Here is a 9261-nt window from a genome sequence, read left to right as displayed (position 1 = left end):
CGTTGAGAGAGAGTTCAAACAAATTACCATTTCGAGGAGCAGTGGCTATAGTCTGTCCATCTTTCTCAATTCGGCATTTGGTATGATCAAATCCAACAAACAGACCAAGATCATCAAGTCTAGCAACTGAAAGAAGATTACGTTGAAGATCTGGTACATGTAATACTCCTCGCAAAATTCGAGTGGAAGAAGATAAGGTGCCAAGATATAAGTCTCCAATACCCTTTACTTGACAAGTAGTATCATTAGCAAGATAAACAACACGTTGAACTGGCAGTGGATGATAGTTATGGAGCCACTTAGACTGATATGTCATATTTCCTGTAGCACCAAAATCGACAATAAAAAGTGATCCATCACGTACATGAAGTATTCTATATGGAGCAACTAAACATAGGACGCAGCTTGTTTCTGGTACAATGTTGTTTCGATGTTCAGTAGTATATGATCTATTCCGATCTGTGTCGAATCGACGCTTATAGCACATATGAGTGGGATGATCAGATCGTCCACAATATTCACAAGAAGAAGAAGATGAGTATCTAGATAAACGTGGTTGTTTTGTGGTAATATTATGTTCTTCATCATATTGACGTGCCCAACAATCATCTTCAGTATGGCCATTTCTGTTGCAGTAACAACATTGCTTATTAGGAAATTTGAGACTAGAGAAAATATTACCGCGACGGCCACCTATGCGGTTTCCTCGTTGAAATGGACGCCTTCGAGCATAAAAAGCCCGTTCCATCTGTTGTGACTCAGTCTCCTCGTGTGAAATCATAGCTGTATCATGACTGGCATTACGACGTTCTTGACGTTGAGAGTATTCAATTAAAGACATGCAGGCTTGGTCGAAATCAAGACCATCTTTATTAGAGAGAATAGTAACAATGTTATCATAAGAAGAGTCCTTCACCGTATCAAGGAGAAGTGTAATCAGTTGCTTTTGTGGAACAGGATCACCGGCAGCAGCAAGTTGATTAATAATAGATTTGAAAGATTCAATATGTCCCGTCATGGCAGTACCAACTTCATATTGTAACTTGTTAAGCAACCCTCTCAAATAAAGTATTTCTGTGACAGATTTCTTCTGAAAGTTTGCAATAAGGTACTTCCATACGTCGTGGGAAGTACGCAGTTCTTACATATCAAGCAAAAGGGAATCAGTAAGAGCAGAAAGAATATACCGACGAGCTGTTTTATCACGTCGTTGCCAATCCGTATAGGCAACATTCCAATCTTCAAATATAGGTCCTTCAGTGATAAGCACGTTATCATTATCCGTATCAACAGGCTGAGGCGGACAAACACGATTTGCAAGAACAACATCGGAGAGTTCATCGCCTTCAAGAATTAACAACATCTTTGATTTCCACCCTGGAAAACCTTGACCTTGGAAAGGAGGAACAGAACGCTGGCCAGAAGGAAAGCCGTTGACGAGAATATTCATAGCCATATCTTGTTGCGAGAAGACGTATAAGATAAGATCGCAGAATTTGCACACCATATATGGTGAAGGCCGCAATTGAGAATGAGAGAGATATGAGGACTACGTTCTGTCAACGATAAACGTAAGAAGGATGCTCAAGGAACTTTCAAAGATGTGAGAGACGTCACCCAAAAAGGGCAGAGTAAAGGAGACGTTAATAATAAAAGAGTCCTCAAAATAGAGTGGCGTGAGACGCAAGATTGACGGACACAATATGAATAGCAAAAAGCTAAATATTCTCAAAAAAGTTAACGCCAAAATAAGAAAAACGATCGCGGACGCTTCACGAAGAAGTAGGGCGAAGAAAGCTGCGTCAAGCTCAATTGTAGTAAAAACAGCATAACTTTCTGCTGCGAACTCCGATTGACGCAAACCTAGAACTCAAATCGAAGAGCTCGAGGAGACGAACAAGTTTTGGATGAAAAGTGCACTTTTCCCGTTTCTCCAAATTTTGAGCAGAACAGCAAGAAAAATTGAGATGAAGTTCAGGGTGTCATCAACAAGAAAACGTTATCAACGATTAGATTGATTAGCAATAAACGTCACACAAAACACTAATCATATTCTTCTTAACACAAAACAACCACAATTAACAAGAATCAATGCTCAAAAATAAAATTTGTAGCAATTTTTTGAATCTTACATGCAAATCGCATACACATACTGTTTTGTCACCATGAATTGAATCGGGGCATGATCGTTACTGCTCTGAATCCATGTTGAGATGTAGAGAGAAAGAGAGAGAGATGAGACAAGAGACACACCATATATGCTCCCAAAGACTGATTCATATTGAGGACAAGCTACAAATATATAGGTGAGACCAAGTTGAGTAGAGTGAGCCATATATAGCTCCAACAAAATGTGACTCATTGAGGCCTTTGGTCAAAATGTCTGCACTCATCTGGTCACTTGGACAGTGTTCAACCATAATGGTTCCTTTGCGTACTTCATACCTGACATAATGATAATGGACAGCAATGTGCTTTGACTTATTATGTTGAACATAGTCTTTTGCAAGACTAATAGCACTTTGGTTGTCACACCGCAAGGGTTTGCTAGAAAGAGGAGAGTGACCAATATCAACCAGCATTTGTCGAAGCCAAATCAACTCACGAGCTGCAAGTGATGCCGCAACATATTCCGACTCAGTCGTAGAAACTACAACACAACGTTGTTTCTTGCTGGTCCAAGAAACAAGACAACCATTTATAAAGAAGCAATTTTCACTAGTTAATCGCATAGATAAATGTGAGCTTGCCCAGTCTGCATATGTGTAACCCAAAAGAGAAAGAGATTGCATAGAATCGGATGTGAGTTGTCATCAATAGACTAAACCAAATCTGTAGTGCCTTTCAAGTATTTCAATACACGCTTTGCAGCAGACCATTTATGCTTAAGAGAAGGACATGCAAGATGTTGTCCAAGATAATTGGCAGCAAACAGAATATCAGGACGAGTGTTCATGCCAACGAACTGAAGACATCCAATCAAGTTAGGATAAGTTTGATTTGTGACAAGTTGCCACCATTGTCAGAAGTGTTCTTCGTAGAGCTCGCAAGACAAGGTGTGTTGGCTGAATGTGCAGATTCCATACCAAATTTTTGAATACTATTTGCAATAAACTTTGACTGTCGAAGGAATAAAATACCTTTTGTACGGTACCTTTGGATTTGAATGCCAAGACAAGAGTGAATCTCTCCAAGATCCACCATATCAAATGCAGAAGACAATAACTTTTTCACTTGCTGAAGAAATCCCAAATCATTGGAAACAAGGATCATATCATCCACATAAAGAGCAAGAATCACAAAACTGCTACCTTGGCGTTTTATGTATAAGTTGGGGTCTGACGAGCAAGAGATGAATCCTTTAGAGGTGAGAAAAAGATCAAATTTTGTATACCAGGCTCGCGAAGCTTGCTTGAGACCATATAGTGCCTTATGGAGTTGAGCAACAAGGTCTTATTTACCTGAAATAACAAACCCTTCTAGTTGTTCCATATAAATTTCCTCTTCCAAGTCACCATTAAGAAAAGCAGTTCGCACATCCATTTGATGAGCTTCTAAATCAAATTGAACAGCAAATGCCAATAAAACTCGAACACTTGTAATGCGAACAACTGGTGAAAAAGTCTCTTGATAATCAACACCAGCTACTTGGGAATAACCTTTTGCAACTAAAGGTGCCTTGAACTTGTCAAAAGATCCATCTGCTTTTACTTTTGTCTTATACACCCACTTACATTTAATAGCTGTACGACCAGGAGGTAATTCAGTTAGTATCCATGTACCTTTAGAGATAAGAGAATCGTACTCTGCTTCCATAGGCTCTTGCCATTGATTCTTTTGTAATGAAGAGATAGCTTCATCATAAGTAATGGGATCTTCAGAAGTAGAAAAAGCATTATCAGCAATATCGTCATCATAAACATGACATGAGCCATGTTCAAAATCAATAGGCAGATCAACAAAAATATCAATATCATCATTGGCAACATTTGGAATGGATGGTTGTGAAGAGGAAAGTTGCTCTATAGGAAGAGTTTCATCTTCTGAAAGAAATGGAAAAGCCTGAAGCAATGATTTAGTGTCATCAGAATCATCCATGGACCATGAGCCTCCCATAAGCTGTTCGTTAAAAGTAGCATCACGATTTACAATTACTTTCTTGGAGGAAGGGTCATAGAATTTGTAGCCTTTGGAAGTGTCAGAATATCCAATAAAAATAACTTTAAGACCAGGAGCATCAAGCTTTGTTCATGTTTCTTTGGGAACATGAATATAAGCAATACACCCAAAGGTTTGAAAATAAGATAGTGAAGGAATGTCACCTGTCCATGCTGTGATGGGTATCTTACCGGAGGGTGCAGTAGTAGGAAGATGATTCTGAATAAATGTTGCTGTCACAGTAGCTTTAGCCCAGATTGTTGAGCTTATATGTGAAGCTACTCAATATATGGCTTCTCTATATATGGCACCCAGGTCCCCTCTATATATACATCATCTCATGTGTGTATTCTACACACTTTGGGGTTCTACTTCTGTGTTCTCTCCTTCTCTCTCAACATGGTATCAGAGCAGTACGTTTTTGTTTTCGACTTTTCTCCTGATAAAAATCAATTTTGCAGAAACTACCCGACCAAGGGGATCGGAATCGATGTGGTCTACAATTTTGCAGAAGGAAGTTTTTTCAAATTTTGCACCGATTTTGAGTTATCGTTCACGGACTGCGTACATACCTGAAAAACAGCTTTCGCGTTTTGTTTTTGATTTTTGTGCTAATTGGAAACGATTTTGCAGAAACTACCTGCCAGACAGACCGGAATCGATGTGGTCTACAACTTTGCAGAAGGAAGTTTTTTCAAATTCTGCACCGATTTTGAGTTATTGTTCGCGGACTGCGTACATACCTGAAAAGAAACTTCCGCTTTTTGTTTTTTATTTTTGTGCTAATTGGAAACGATTTTGCAGAAACTACCCGCGTGAGAGACCGGAATCGATGTGTTCTACAACTTTGCAAAAGAAACTACCCGCGATGGGGATTGGAATCGATGTGGTCTATAACTTTGCAGAAGAAAGTTTCTCTAAATTCTGCACCGATTTTGGGTTATCGTCTCGGACTGCGAATATGTTTGAAAATCAAAATTTTACTTTTTGCTTTTGATTTTTCTCATAATTGAAAACTTCTCAATTATCTTTTTCTTCATCAATCATATATTTGTTACTGACGTAACTTTGCTGCAGAAGCCAGTTACACATCGTTCCGATTCAGTCGAGCCGTTGATGATCGTCCAAATTCTATCGAGCTACTGTTGGTACATGATCTTTTGTTATATGATATACTCGTTCATTGATTCTCGTATAATTATTCTTTTAGAGATATAGTTTACGTCGTTTTATTGATAATTTCTCATTGATACCATAGTGATTTTGATGGTACCATGATGATGTTTTGTTAATACTTTGGTCATGGTGATTTTCGTTGATACCATGATGATATGTCATTGATACCATGGTTATTCTCAGTGGTGCCATGATGATATTTCGTTGATACCATGGTTATTCTCGGTGATTCCATGATGATATTTCGTTGATTCCATGGTGATTTTTGTTGATACCATGATGATGTTTTGTTGATACCATGGTTATTCTCGGTGATACCATGATATTGTTTCGTTGATACCATGGTTATTCTCGGTGATGCCATGATGATGTTTCGTTGATACCATGGTTATTCTCGGTGATGCCATGATGTTGTTTCGTTGATACAATGATTATTCTCGGTGATATCATGATGCTTTTCGTTGATACCATGATCATTTATTCATTTTTATTGATATAATGATGATATTTTGTTAATACTTTGATGGTATTCATTGATTACTACATTGATAAATGTTGTTTTATGTAGTATATACACATATCATTTGTATCACGTAATCACACATTTTGTACTTTTATGTTTATACTTTATGTACCATATGTTGTCGTGCGTATATATGTCGTCAAAAGAGTGGCGTCGCGAACCATCTCTTATGGCATTGTGAACGTAATTATTTCATTAACGATGCTAATAATTTTCATGACATGTTTTTTTTGGAGTCTATGATCTATGTAGGATTGATCAAAGAATTGATTTTATGAAGACAAACTTGGTGACAATAAAAGATTTATGAAGATATGTTTGGTGATGCCATATTGATGACAACATGAAGACATGTTTGGTGATGCGATATTGATGACAAGCTACACAGCAGATTCACGGAGACACTTTTGATTACAAGCTAATCGATAGCTTTTACACCTCTTTATTGAACCTTTGTATTCATTATTGTATTGATAGGATAGGAGTAATGTAACTCCTCATAAAACATTCATTGTAAAAGGAGTGATGTAGCTCCTCGTAAACATTTGTATATTCAATGATTTTTATAATATAACGGTGGGTGTATATAGAGCTGTGGGTTTTTCCCTTGATCCCCCAAGGGTTTTTTCATCCACAGTTAGGGACCCTTATTTGAGCGGGGGTGTTGAGCTTATATGTGAAGCTACTCAATATATGGCTTCTCAATATATGGCACCCAGGTCCCCTCTATATATACATCATCTCATGTGTGTATTCTACACACTTTGGGGTTCTACTTCTGTGTTCTCTCCTTCTCTCTCAACACAGATAACACGAGATAAGCCAGAATGAATCAGTATACATCTTACAGCATTGAGAATAGTGCGATTCTTTCGTTCAACAACACCGTTCTGTTGAGGTGAATATGGAATAGTGTGTTCATGATGAATTCCACTGTCAGCACAGTAACTCACAAACTCTCGAGAAACATATTCGCCTCCATTGTCACTACGAAGCTTCTTAAGGCGACGACCAGTTTGAAGTTTCGCAGCCTTGTGGAATTGTTTGAAAAGAGATAAGGCTTCAGATTTTTGTCTAAGTAGAAATACAGTCATATACCTTGAAAAATCATCAATGAAAGTAATGAAGTAGCGATATTGTGATCTCGAAGAAGGTAGAGGTCCACATATATCAGTATGAACAAGATCCAATATGTCATGAGAATGAGTTGTATTTGAAAGAGGAAAGGGTTTACGATTGTGTTTCCCAAGAGCACAAAATTCACAACTTCCCATATGGGGATGGGATTTAAGATCCATTCCATGAACAAGATCACGATGTTGAAGATCAAGGAGTTTTGAGAAATCAGCATGAACAAAACGGTGATGCCATACTTTGCAATCATTATCACCTGGAGCAGTGACAATAGTTGCTACAGCATCGTTGAGAGAGAGTTCAAACAAATTACCGTTTCGAGGAGCAGTGGCTATAGTCTGTCCATCTTTCTCAATTCGGCATTTGGTATGATCACATCCAACAATAAGACCAAGATCAACAAGTCTAGCAACTAAAAGAAGATTACATTGAAGATCTGGTACATGTAATACTCCTCGCAAAATTCGAGTGGAAGAAGATAAGGTACCAAAATATAAGTCTCCAATACCCTTTACTTGACAAGTAGTATCGTCAGCAAGATAAACAACACGTTGAACTGGTAGTGGATGATAGTTATGGAGCCACTTAGACTGATATGTCATATTTCCTGTAGCACCAAAATCGACAATAAAAAGTGATCCATCACGTACATGAAGTATTCTATATGGAGCAACTAAACATAGGACGCAGCTTGTTTCTGGTACAATGTTGTTTCGATGTTCAGTAGTATATGATCTATTCCGATCTGTGTCGAATCGACGCTTATAGCACATATGAGTGGGATGATCAGATCATCCACAATATTCACAAGAAGAAGAAGATGAGTATCTAGATAAACGTGGTTGTTTTGTGGTAATATTATGTTCTTCATCATATTGACGTGCCCAACAATCATCTTCAGTATGGCCATTTCTGTTGCAGTAACAACATTGCTTATTAGGAAATTTGAGACGAGAGAAAATATTACGGCGACGGCCAGCTCTGCGGTTTCCTTGTTGAAATGGACGCCTTCGAGCATAAAAAGCACATTTTATCTATTGTGACTCAGTCTCCTCTTGTGAAATCATAGCTGTATCATGACCAGCATTACGACGTTCTTGACGTTGAGAGTATTCAATTAAAGACATGAAAGCTTGGTCAAAATCAAGACCATCTTTATTAGAGAGAATAGTAACAATGTCATCATAAGAAGAGTCCTTCACCCTATCAAGGAGAAGTGTAATCAGTTGCTTTTGTGAAACAGGATCACCGGAAGCAGCAAGCTGATTAATAATAGATTTGAAAGATTCAATATGTCCCGTCATGGCAGTACCAACTTCATATTGTAACTTGTTAAGCAACCCTCTCAAATAAAGTATTTATGTAACAGATTTCTTCTGAAAGTTTGCAATAAGGTACTTCCATACCTCGTGGGAAGTAGGAAGTTTATACATATCAAGCAAAAGGGAATCAGTAAGAACAGAAAGAATATACCGACGAGCTGCTTTATCACGTCGTTGCCAATCCGTATAGGCAACATTCCAATCTTCAAATATAGGTCCTTCAGTGATAAGCACGTTATCATTATCCGTATCAACAGGCTGAGGCGGACAAACACGATTTGCAAGAACAACATCGGAGAGTTCATCGCCTTCAAGAATTAACAACATCTTTGATTTCAAGCCTGGAAATCCTTAACCTTGGAAAGGAGGAACAGAACGCTGGCCAGAAGGAAAGCCATTGACGAGAATATTCATAGCCATATCTTGTTGCGAGAAGACGTATAAGATAAGATCGCAGAATCTGCACACCATATATGGTGAAGGCCGCAATTGAGAATATGAGAGATATAAGTACTGCGTTCTGTCAACGATGAACGTAAGAAGGATGCTCAAGGAACGTCCAAGGATGTGAGAGACGTCACCCAAAAAAAGGCAGGGTAAAGGAGACGTTAGTAATGAACGACTCATCAAAATAGAGTGGCGTGAGACGCAAGATTGATAGCCACAATACGAATAGCAAAAAGCTAAATCTTCTCAAAAAGTTAACGCCAAAATAAGAAAAACGATCGCGGACGCTTCACGAAGAAGTAGGACGAAGAAAGCTGTGTCAAGCTCAATTGTAGTAAAAACAGCATAACTTTCTGCTGCGAACTCCGATTGACGCAAACCTAGAACTCAAATCGAAGAGCTCGAGGAGACGAACAAGTTTTGGATGAAAAGTGCCATTGCGCTACGCTCCATAGCGCTTCATAGCACTTTTTCCATTTCTCCAAATTTTGAGCAGAACAG

Source organism: Adiantum capillus-veneris, chromosome 20, assembly GCF_014529385.1.
Source record: "Adiantum capillus-veneris isolate H3 chromosome 20, ASM1452938v2, whole genome shotgun sequence".
NCBI lineage: Eukaryota > Viridiplantae > Streptophyta > Polypodiopsida > Polypodiales > Pteridaceae > Adiantum > Adiantum capillus-veneris.
The sequence above is the reverse complement of the archived record's forward strand: the minus strand, read 5'-3'. Positions refer to the sequence as shown.